This window comes from Pogona vitticeps, chromosome 5 (assembly GCF_051106095.1).
Source record: "Pogona vitticeps strain Pit_001003342236 chromosome 5, PviZW2.1, whole genome shotgun sequence".
Classification (NCBI taxonomy): Eukaryota; Metazoa; Chordata; class Lepidosauria; order Squamata; family Agamidae; genus Pogona; species Pogona vitticeps.
In genome coordinates, this window is record NC_135787.1 from 116,806,450 (window position 1) to 116,818,474 (window position 12,025).

At 39.7% G+C, this 12,025-nt stretch overlaps 1 protein-coding gene across 5 annotated transcripts in view; it reads left to right on the plus strand.

Annotated features, from left to right (window-relative positions):
• Window positions 1–1,498: 1,498 nt before the first annotated feature.
• The window catches only part of KMT2E (lysine methyltransferase 2E (inactive)), an 86,927-nt gene continuing 76,400 nt past the window's right edge, over window positions 1,499–12,025 (plus strand). For 4 of the 5 annotated variants that reach the window (XR_013545670.1, XR_013545671.1, XM_020797280.3 and 1 more), the window contains exon 1: window positions 1,499–1,853. The gene's annotated coding sequence lies outside the window, so the exon portion shown is untranslated. The remainder of the gene's footprint in view (window positions 1,854–12,025) is intronic. The other variant, XM_020797281.3, reaches the window with a different exon arrangement.

Genomic DNA, 12,025 nt, shown 5'->3' on the forward strand with positions numbered 1-12,025 from the left:
CCAGGCAAGGCACGTTTGGGAGGGAACTACCCTAGCCTGTCCCTAACCTTCTCCTCCTGCCACTCGACTGTCTCGTCTCCATCAAGGCAGAGAAAGAGCTGCCAGCCCAGCTTTTATCCGGTGCACCGAGCTTGCGCACTGAAGAAGGCTCACTCAGCCCCTGGTGGGCGTCGGATGAAACCCCAGCCCGCCGCCCCTCCCTCATTCGGCTCTTGCTGGAAGGGTTACAATCGGGCGGCCGGCGAACTAAGTCGGTGCGTAGGCAAGAGGGGAAGCGAGCAAGGGAGGGGAATGGAGGACATCGGCGCGTAGGAAGGGGGAAAACAGCAAATCGCAGAAACCCAAGCACCGTCCTTGAATTCGCTTCAAAACTGGTTTATAGAAAGGAAGACGAAATGGTTCACGCGCAGACATTGGCTTCCCGCTGCGCACAAAAACGGGGAATGCCCCGGCGTCGTTTTGCCCGTTGACCCAGGACTGTAATTTTTCTGTGCAGCAGATGCTCCTAAGTCTTCATCCAGCTCAAAGGATGATTTCCTCCTATGAAGATGTGGGTGTGGGGTTGCAAGACAGGCACCCTTCAGAAGCATATGCCCGGGAGTCACTGCTCCTTCGGTTAAAAACGAAGAGACCTCAACTATGAAGCCGCGCACTCGTGTTTTTTTTCAGGAGACGCAGCTGACTGAGCCAAGCTTCTCCTAAATCTTTACAGACGTCAGGTTAAAATACTAAAACCGTGTACGAACCAGAAGGTCAGCCCGACGGAAAGGGATTTCTGAGTAAATATATTAAGGGTCGCAAAAGTTAGGAGGGCATTTTCTGATAACCCTGACTTTTAAAAATCTCTCTGAAGTCAAACAGGTTTTATTGGCTGCACAGTGAACTGAAGAGAACTCTTGTCACGCTGCCACCCGTGCCGTTGATAGGCAATGGCATTAAGTCAGTTCCGGCGGTTTTGCGGTTCGCAGTAGCGTTAGTTTCTGAACTCCTACATGCAACGTGTGGAAGGCAACCAACGTCTTCTCATCCTTTCTTAGTCAGTCAGTTCTCCAGCCAGTCCTTGAGTATGCGCTCGGACTTTGCCCTACTCCTCCCTCACCGTCTGCACGGTCACCAACCCAAACAACTTTTCCACCGCCACCCCAGGCTGGGCCCCTCCTCCGTCTCCTTCCGGCACTACCAGTAGCTCTGCAGAGCACCACAATCCCGCTCCTTTCTGCGCGGCGTCTTTAAAAACAAAACAAAAAAAGCTCAGGGGAGGCTATCTTCGGTTCTGCTCTTCATTTGATTACGTTTCTTCAGGAACCCTTGCTTTCTGCCTCCTAGCTAGTCGAGCTTTTTGTAAAATGGACCCCGAGGAGGGCTTGCGTTCACGGGCGCAAACCTAGCTCTAGCCCACAAGCAAAATGGCGGCTGTTTGGCTTCGCCTTGGTAACCCTGCCCCTGCCAGGCGGGACGGGTGAACCCCGTGCAGTGGGAGGAAGGGAGGGGGAGAGCCGGCGCCATTTTCCCAGAGAGAGGCAGTGACATAGGAGGGAGCGTAGGCGGCTGCGAGGAGGGAGACACGGGAGCAAGAGCAGCAGTGGCGGCCGCGGCAGCAGTGGCAGTTAGGGGGTTGTGCAGAAGTCCTAGGGCGAAGGCGCTTCTTACCTTCTCGCGGCGGAGCCCTGTGCAGCGAGCAGCGTTCAGGGTCCCTGCCATTCACCCTCCCCCGTTCCCCCACAGGCAACTGACGGCTACGTCCTGGTCAGACGAGGGACATCCGCAGTGGGACTGTTGCATTGTTTTGGTTGGGATAAGAGAGGGGCTCAGTTAAAGGGGTGCTACTGCTGCCTGGCCTGCGACCATTACAGGTGAGTCTGCCATTCTCCTTCGCATTATTTTGGGATTGTCATGTGTCTTGTGAGGAGTGGTGGAGGGGATGTCGGGCCTTTACAAGGGAAGGTGAAAAGTGGCGGAGCATCTCCTTGGCTTGTGGTGCATATGCGTGTATTGTGATCCCCCGTTGTCTCTTCCCCGGCCATTCCAAACAGTGGATGGTCTTTTGCTCGTGCTCTTTACCTCATCGTATTGGGGGATTGACCGCACAAAAAAGGAAAGGGAGCCGCTGTATCTGGCGAATATGGCGCGTTATTGTAACTGGCGGAGCTGAGGGTTTTTTGTTGTTGTTTTTTTGGTGGCAGTTATGCCAGCCTTCTACTTCATGGTACATGTTAAAAGAAATCTCGAGGACATTGTTAAGGGATCAAACTGCATTTTTGTCCGTGTCTGGTTCACAGAGCGTGTGTGGTATTTTAAATATCGATGTTGAAATCTGCGTGTTGTGAAGATAAACTCAGAAGCTTCATTCCGTGCATCTCGCCTGTATATTTCTGTTTCGTGGACCTAATATGGCTCGTTAGGGGCCTAATCTTTCCTTCCACACACACCCCCACCTCATTTGCCTCCTGTCTTATAATTTCTCTGCGCTGTAATACAGACCAACGGCGAACAGTCTTGAAGACTTTGTGTAGCAGTTTAAAAGGGGGTGGTGGCAGGTGGGGATTATCCCTGATCCCCATCTTTGAAACTGATAGTACGCGGTTATATTTATCATCTCCTGGGCTATAGTTCACACCTCCGATCCGTGTTCGCATCCTTTAAGGCGATAGAAATAAAACCCTTTCCTTAAAGAGAGTTGGTGGGATAGACTCTTATTGCTGCAGACGTGGGGGGGGGGGGAGAGAAACAAACGGTCCACTGTGTAGTACTAAGTAGGGTAGAAGAAACGTAATATAGTCCAATTAGAAAGGTCCCGTACTTCTCAGTACTCAATCGTCAAGGAATGTGTCTTGATTAAAAGCGAAGTCGCTCCAGTTCATACAGACCACTCTTTAAAGCACAGTATTCGTAATAAAGTGTCTGAATTTAGGTGTTTTGTTCTCAGTTCATTTAAATTATCTTTAAAGCGATTAATACTGGAAAGCCGCCTCTTATAAAAGCGTACGTAGAGAAATGGAAGCATTGTCTGGGAACATAGATGACCCACGAAGGGTGCTGGACGGCATACATAATACTTTAAAACTTACTTCTGGTAAAAGTGGAGTAAAAAAACTGTAATTTCCCTCTTTTGTCCTTTGGAGATTCTAAAAATGGCGGCCCCAGGCTGATGTTGTGGTAATCTAATCAGCTTGGGTCCTCCACACCCCATGCAGTGCATTTGTCTGCAGCACATTATAGGCTTAATATGCTTAAATAAAAAAAGACTGCTGTTTTCAAATCATGAACAAAACACGTCTTGTCTCTACTACGATTAAAAATGCCGTGTTCTGGGTGGTTAATTTTATTGGTTATTTTTGTGAAAGGCAAATCAACGAGATCAGTCTTCCTATGGGAGGGGAAAGATGACGGACTGTGTAGCTGCGGTGGTTGTGTGTGTATGTTTGAAGTGAGTTCATATGTATGCCATTATTAATCTTTTCACTTTTGTTTTTAAAATGGTGGACAGTTCCTCTCTGCCTTTGCACTGAATTAGTGCTATGATATCTGCATAGAAACGATATTAAAATGACAGAAAACCCCAGTTATGTCTGAACATTTGGGATTACGACAAGGTTCTCAAATGAAACCATTTATACTCTATTAATAGTCTGTTCTTATTGGAAAAAAATTTCTATGGTTGGTTCTTGCCTCCAAGGAATTATAAAGACACATTTAAAACTTGTGAGTCTTCTCTCCCCCCCCCCCATCTCTGGGGGTTTTGAGGATTATAGGCTTTGTATGTAACTTTTCTCTAGGATTTTTTCTAAGTACACTTTCTGTGCATAATTTTGTAAGAAAAGTGATATTTCTTAATGTGCTGATTGCTCTTGACAAATGAATACTGGTTTATACAAAAGATAGTTACATTTAGTAAGCTAACAAACCCCTTGTTACATATCTATTAAGACTGAATTCCTATTCTTTTGAATATAGTTGAGCAACATGCTTGTATGAAGTGTGTAAAAAGCTTTCTATTACCTTCATATTTATTATTTTTCAAGTTTATGTTTTGGGATATTCTTGAAATTCCTCAGCATTTTAAAAGTTCAAAGATGTATCTTTTAATGGTAGAATCCCTTCTCTCTGCAATTAACATTTTTAATTTGCATATGGTAGCTTTCACTGTCTTGCATAATTGACACCCTGTTTCTTAGGCATGTGATAGGGAACATAGTACAGTATGCATTACTAGGCTGTTCATGTATGTGTTCCGTATGTTGTGAGGCCTAGAGTACAATGGCTTCAGAATGACAAAACGTAATAATTGTACAGTAATACTGATCAGCTGTTACCAACAATACAGTATATGTATGCATCCACTGACATAGTCTAGTATGTTTGAAACAAGATTATATGGATGTTTTGGATTACAGAGATTTTTTGCACATGTTCACCTTTATTAGGATAGTATATTAGTAATCCTCAATCAATTTTGATTCCCCTAAAACTGTTTTGCGTTACTAATTTCATAGACTATATTTAGGTGTATGTTTTAACCAAACAATAACAAAATTTAACAACGACCTCTTTAAATGGCCTGCTTATTGCCAGTTCTTTGGTTTATGAATTGTTTACTGAAGAGAGCAGTCATTAGAATTTTGTGAGTGGCCAGAACCCACCTGTCAATCTAAACCTTTCATATAGAATTGAAGCCATCTTAAGGCCTTTGTTCAGCATTGTTCCTAACCCTCATTTGTTCCTGTGCTGCATCCTAACTGGTGTGTTCTGATCTACGGTTTGGCAATTTATTCATCTGGCACTGTAAGTCTTTACATGTTTATTCTGAAATAAGTTCCATTTTATTCAGTGGGCTTACCCCCTCCAATAATTCACAAGAGACCAAAGTATAACAATACAATTTAGTTTACCATCTCCTCAGAAATAAGTCTCACTGAATTCAATGAAAACATATTTTCAGGTAAATATGATTATGATTACAACATAAATGATATGTAGGCTGCAATTTTAGTTTTTGGAATTAGAAAGTGGCCATCAGAATATGGCATCTGAGTTATTATGTTATTTACTCCTGACTTTTCCATTCAGTGGTTGGGTCGGAAGGTCTTACTTCCAGAAGATCTATCTATTCAGGGTGGATCTTGGGCATTATGGTGGTAACTAACATTTTAGCAACATAAAATTTAAACTTCTCTTGATAAAAAAGGCTAGAAAAACGAAGACAGTATGTGATATTCACAATATCCAATGTGGCATAGTGAATAGTTTGACAGATTGGAGCTTAGGAGACCTGGGTTCAAATTCCCACTTGGCTATGAAAACTTGACATGGGTGGAATTGGTAAAAACACTCATTAAATATCCCACTTACCATGAAAGTCTTATTAGGGTTGCTGTAAGTCGGTTCTGACTTGACAGCCATGTAACATGGAGGCCAAAGGTGATACCGTAAGTATATAAAATATGCAGTCAAAGTGTATTAAAGTACTGTATACTGAAGAGTAGCAAAAGTTGTTTGAAAGTATTCACTTTGGTTAGAAATTGGGAGAAAACATAATTTTCTTGAAATGTTAGCTCTGGAAATGAGCTGTGTTCTACGTTTTAACATGGTAATAGAATTGAATAAAGTATAAATGACTTATATTTATTTCCATATATGGAAATTCATTAATATCGTAAAGTTGCAGAGCAGTTCTGTACATATTTTCTTAGAAATAAATCAGGTGATGTGCAGTGGGACTTAGCCCCCAACAGGCATATATAGAATTGCATGTTCTTTTTTGTTTTGTTTACATAAGGTGTTCCATGTTTCAGTTGGAGTAATGAAAGCAAGGTAATGAAAGTAAGGAAAGCAAGGTTTATCAGAAAATAGAATCTCTCACTTAGGTACATTTGAACTAATTTCCTCTTTGTCATGTCTGTAATATTTTAAAAAATATAATAATTGTTTGATTTGAGCTTTGGTTTTAAAAATACTTGACATCAGAGGAACAAATCTTGAAATATTTAAGGGCCAATCCTTGATTGATTTACAAAATGTGTCTTCAGCATTAAATTTATTTAATAAGTGGAAAACAAAGGAGCACAATAAAATAGTTTATTTCTATGTTTTCTTTACATGGCCTCTAGAACAGTGATGGGTAGAAGATAAATTAGAATTAATAATTTAGAATCTACTGATAGAAATGTGGTTTATTTTTGGTAGACAACAAAGAGCTCCGCTTCCAGGTTGTTAGACAATAGCAATAATATAAATGTTGTACTCAGTCCCCAATACATGCTGATGAAACTGGAAAAAACTGGGACAAAAAGAAAAGTAGGGATGTGTGTGAGAAATGGGTAAGAGCAGTAACTTCAGTACTGATAGTGAAGTATATTCTTGGTCTGATCAGGTGCTTAGAGGTGCCTTAATCCTTAATTCTCGATATATACCAACCTTAAACTTATTTTGCATGTGATGAACCTGAGTATTTTAGCAAAAAGCAGAGTAGGACATCTGCCTACTGATTTAGAGGAGATATAAAAGATTGAATTTGCACCAGATTACATGAGTTCTTGTAGAAAGAAACTAGATCAGTGGTTCTCCACTCTCAAGTCGCCATGTCCAGCAAGTGTGATGGGCAGTCCCTTACCAGCTTTAAATCCACTGAATAGCCATGTGTGACTTTTCACCCTATATTAGTACTAACTCTGGAAACTCTTATTTTTCCTAATCCCCCATTCTCCATCTATTTACCATAAATGATTATTGTAGTAATGAAGTATTTGTATATATACAAACATCCATAGAATAAGTGGTCTTCTGTTTTTATCATGGCGTGACTCAGGTTCATTGTTAGACTGATTTTGGGACATCAGACACCAAAACGTTGAGACTTTCTGAATTACACTATACGACTGATTTCTAAAAGGGTTTAATTCGCATCAATGAGTGGAGCTGCTGATCACAGAGTGAGTTATTTCTGAATGGAATATTTTGTTCTATGAAAATAATAGGTTGTTCAGATGCAACCCTATGAATTAAAAATGTGCTAAATGCTGTCATTTCTCAAGGTCTTGGCCGGGACACTGTAGAAATTTTGTGTAAATGCAGTAGATACAAAAGAAATGTGACTGTTATATCTGTAGAATATAACATTACTCCTTGAGCATTGTTCCCTAAATGTGTACTGTTCCAACTGGATTTCAGTCATTGATTGCAGTTAGGACATTTTTCAGGGCCTGTAACCTGAAAGGATAGGGAAGTGTGTGTGTTTCTCTTTAAAAGTATGAGTACGGTAGTTCTGTTGTCCTGCATTCCTTTTTTCTGCTTTACCTTAATGTAGTATTAACTTTGCGTGCATACTTCATATCAGGGCTCAAATCTAACAGTGATCAGAGGTTATACATTGAAGAAATTATTTGTGAAGAACCTACAATATAACTTGAATTATTATGGTGAAAGGATAGAATGGAGGTGGGGAAGATGGCTTCTTTCCTTGCTGCTTTACATGTGGCATTAATTCCTTTCCATTTGAATTGTGATGAAATAATGGAAAATATTGGCAGGTGTGGTCAGTGAATGAAAGCAGAATGTAGGCTCAAAAATTCACACATAAGGCTTCAGTTCTGTTTATTCAGTTTATACTATGATATTCTGGAAGTATGTTTTCCATCATAAGTTCTGATTTTGAGGTTTCAAAAAGACCCCTGTGGTTTCTGGATTGTGATTGTGTGTATATTTATGAAACCAGAACCGAGAAGAAATGCTTCTACAGTATGTTCAGTAGATGTAAGTATAGAGAGGTTTTAACAAAGCAATGGGAGGGGGTCATTTATGTACATTCTGTAATTGTGCTCATATTTTAAAAGTGCAGCTTCTCAATACCACTAGCCAAATTAGCCAAAAGGATGCTCTTCACAGTTCATCTTTTTGGAACATTAGAAGTCCAAGGGACATAATGTCTCTCTTCCCCTCCCTTGGTATTGTGGTCTGAGAGGGAGAAACCTTCTCAAAATGTTCAGGATAGAGTTCTTGGCAGTTGCTGCTACTACCACCAGTTGTACTACATGTAAATGTGGGATTCTCTCTGTCTGCTTTGGAGGCTAGACTATGTCTTAAAAACGCACACTTGGCATACCCTTGTCTTCTGAGTTTGTAATTGTTTTGCTAGTCTCTGGAAGACTCTTCCATCAGATATATTATTCTGCTCTGGTCCAGAGAAAATAACTTATTTGGAGTTATTTGGAAAGCACTGTCAAGAACCAGATAATCTTAGAATTGTAAAAAATTAGCAACTGTGGTTTTGTGTTAGGACTTTGCATTGTACAGACAATGTTGGGCAGCTGGAGAGCTGTTTTCCTGCTTTAATTCTCATATGTCAAAATAGATCAGTCTTTGTTTCTGGCATCTAACCTTCTAGAATGCTGGGATTCTCTAAAGAGATCACATTTTTAAAAAAATGTAATTTATTATATTCTTTAGAATTATTGTTTCAGAAACATTCAGTTTTAAAACGGAGAATTGGAATGGAGACTGCAAGAAAGCATAAATGGGAGGAGAGGACCACAACAGAAAAATAAATAAGAGCGGCATGGGTACTCACTGTGGTATGAAGTTGATACTTGTCCAAAGAGGTCTTGCCCATTTACTGTTAGGAGTTCCATGTTGCCTGCTTCTAATTATAGAACTTGGAGATAATTAAATGCAGTTAGCTCTTCTAATAGATAACTGTACTGATAGTTCTTCCCTTTAAAAAAGAATTCTGGTATTCTTGGGATGTCATATTCTGCCCCAGATTCCTGTATGTTCATGGAGGAATACAACCCAAGATTGTGTTGCTCTTACAGGTCTTCAGACTTTGAAAACAAATTGCTATTACTTTGAAATTTTGACAGCTTCTATTTCTTTAAAGATCCCAAGTATTCTAGAAAACACCTCACTACAGTTAAGTTCCATTCTACTTCTAGAAGTAGAATGGAACTTAATTGTAGTGAGGTGTTTTCTTTGCTTTCACTGTTTAGAAAAGAAATGTCACTGTTTTTTTATGTTTTTTTTTTTTTTTTTTTTTTTTTTTTTTTTTTTTTTTGCTGTTAACTGTAATCCATAGTATTACTGTGAAGGCTATGCAGAAAATTTGTGTTGATTTTTTGGGAAGTCAATTGCTAATTTTTTTACAGCCTAGTTTGAAATGTACATAGGATATGGTTCTGTCTTATGAGTTGATAATCAGTGTCATTAGCTATTTTTACTGTAATTTGAGAAATTCATTTTTTTTAATAGTTTGACCTAGGGCATTTCTGTGTATGTGCCTGTACCCCCATCCTCATTTCTTTCCTTTATTCTGTTCTAGGAGGAATTGTGAAGAATTTAGTGTTCTATTTAGGTAGGGGTCTTAGCATACGAAGGCTTCGTGTTGTTGTGAGAGATGCAGGTGTTGTTGTTGTGAACCATTTAAAGATATATGAAGGTGTAGGGACAGGAAAATCACTTAAAAGAAGGTAGCTTCTTGGTGTATTTTGGTGTAAAATACTAGTTTAGATGTTTTATTCTCTATGATGCCATAAACTAAGGAAGCTGCTGGTTGGATCTCTGCTATACTGCAATGCCACAGCTAGGCTGTGTTACTGCAGGTTTCAGCCCAGCAACCATTATATGACGTTCAGAGTCAGTGGGTCCTGTCTGGCCTTATAAAGCTGCTGATTATCAGTAGGATATAAATACAGAAGGAGAAGATAAAAATGTATCTTGGTTCATGCTTCCCCCCCCCCCCGAAAAATTTAGTATTTGTCTCAGTGGCAAGTGTTCTCAGCTGCGGGTAGATGACTTGTAAGTGTGCACTTGTGGTATGTTGTACTTCAAGATGGTGAGAACTACATTGTCAACCCGATGACCTAGTAGAAGTCTAGATATCAAAATGAGGGACATTTTAGGTATTAAAAAGCAGAGCAGTCTAGAAGTCAGTACATGCCAGATGTCATGAAAAGAAACTTAAAGTCTAATATTATTTAAGAGTAATGCACAAAATGGATTTTTATTTAATAAATATATAAAACAGAGACGTATTAAGTAATTATCAGTCTAATTTGTGGAAGTAGAAATCTCTAAGCCAGATTGTATACTTCTAAGGGTTTTTTGAAAATCATTTGAGATTGGTATCAGGTGGATTAATGGTTAGGTGGAAGCAGTTGTGTAGATACGTTTACTGTTTCATGCTGTTTACTGTTTCATGCTGTAGTAGATATTGAAGGCTACAGGACTGATTCCTAGTGTTGTGTGGTGGATAGAGTGATAGTTTAGGACTCTGGAGAACAGGGTTCAAATCCTTGCTCAGCCATGGAAACTCACTGGGGAAGTGAAATTGGTAAAGGTAAAGGTTCCCCTTGACAATTTTTGTCCAGTCGTGTTTGACTCTAGGGGGCGGTGCTCATCCCCGTTTCCAAGCCATAGAGCCAGCGTTTTGTCCGAAGACAATCTTCCATGGTCACATGGCTGGTGCGACTTAGACACGGAACACTGTTACCTTCCCACCAAGGTGGTCCCTATTTATCTACTCGCATTTGCATGCTTTCGAACCGCTAGGTTGGCGGGGAAATTGGTAAAACCTCTCCTTAAATATCTCTCTTACCTTGAAAGCCCTGCTAGGGTCACTGTAAGTCTGTTCTGACCTTACAGCCCAGAACAGACACACAGGACTGTCTATTTCAGTTTTGTTTTTATAGGTGGCCTTTTTATTATCCTAACACTTCTGATTCTACTTTTAATTTAATGTATGGAGGTGTATTTTCCTTTTTACAAGAATAATGCTAAAAATCTTTTGCCCTGAAGGTTAAGCAACAAATATTAAACTTAAGAATTCTGGACAATGTTTTCCATTTGGCTTAATGTTAAAGGTTCTGTAAGTAAGCAGTACTCTGTTTCTATATGTTTTAGTTCTTTCCTCATTGCTGTTGTAGGTTGATTTAGAAGATGGAGTCACCATTCTGTCAAGATTAGGGATTCCCTTCTCAGTAGCTCAGTTGTTTAATGTAAAGTATATACCTGTTGCAAAAAAAAATATTGGGATTTATATGCTGCTGCTCTCATTTTTGTCTATTTTTGATTCTCTGTTGCACCCTTTGAAACTGCATCAGCTATGGACTATAAAGTGTAGTTGATTTTTTCATTTTCTGAGGAGCCCTGAGCTTTTTCAGTGAGAAGATGAGTGATACTGCACAACTTGTCTTGAAAGACATTTGATCAAAGTTCATGGTTACTAGACTGCAGTTCTGAGTTGCAAAAAAGTGCTGAGCACATTTTGCTCTACATTCTCAGTTCATATAGGGCAATGGAATCCAAAAAGCTCTGTATGTATCCTGGTATAAATTAAATGTTTCTGCTAGAATGTACCTCACAATCCTAGGTAACACTTGTTTACTTTGGCAAATATTTAGAAATTCCTAGGGAGGTAAATGGATACAGAAAGGCTTCTTGGGACTAGAAATCTGGGAAAGAGTAGAAAAATGAAAGCTTGTTGTTGAATCCTATCCAGATTCTGTAGTGTGCTGAGAAGCATCAGATACTAGCAGTTCCGTGTCAGTATAAAAACAGGTGGTTATTTAATTTATTTTGAGAATGAATATGATCTTTGGCTAAAGTTAGGCTAACACAGGATCTTTTTTAGCTTATTTGGTTAGACCATGATCTTGACAGAGGGAATAAGGGAAACATGTTCTGTTTTAGTTTTAATTGGAATTGGAAGTCAGTACAAAGGAACTCCTTGAAATCTGTAGTTGAACTTATTGGGACAGACTCAAAATAAAGCTAAACCATTGGTTTGCATTATAAACATTAGATGTGGCAAACTTCACGGTTGCATACTTTCTCCTTGCTGCTTGGTAAGCATCAGATAATTTATTTCTGTTCTGTTACTTAACTTTGGTTTATTAATATGAAGAACTCTGCTTTATTTCAGTTATGATCACTTTAAACGGAGTGGTTAGATTCAAATTTAACCAGCAGCCCAAGGGTTGTAAACCCCCCCCTCAGTGGAAATGCAGTGCAGTCTGCCTTTTGGGGTTAGGGACAG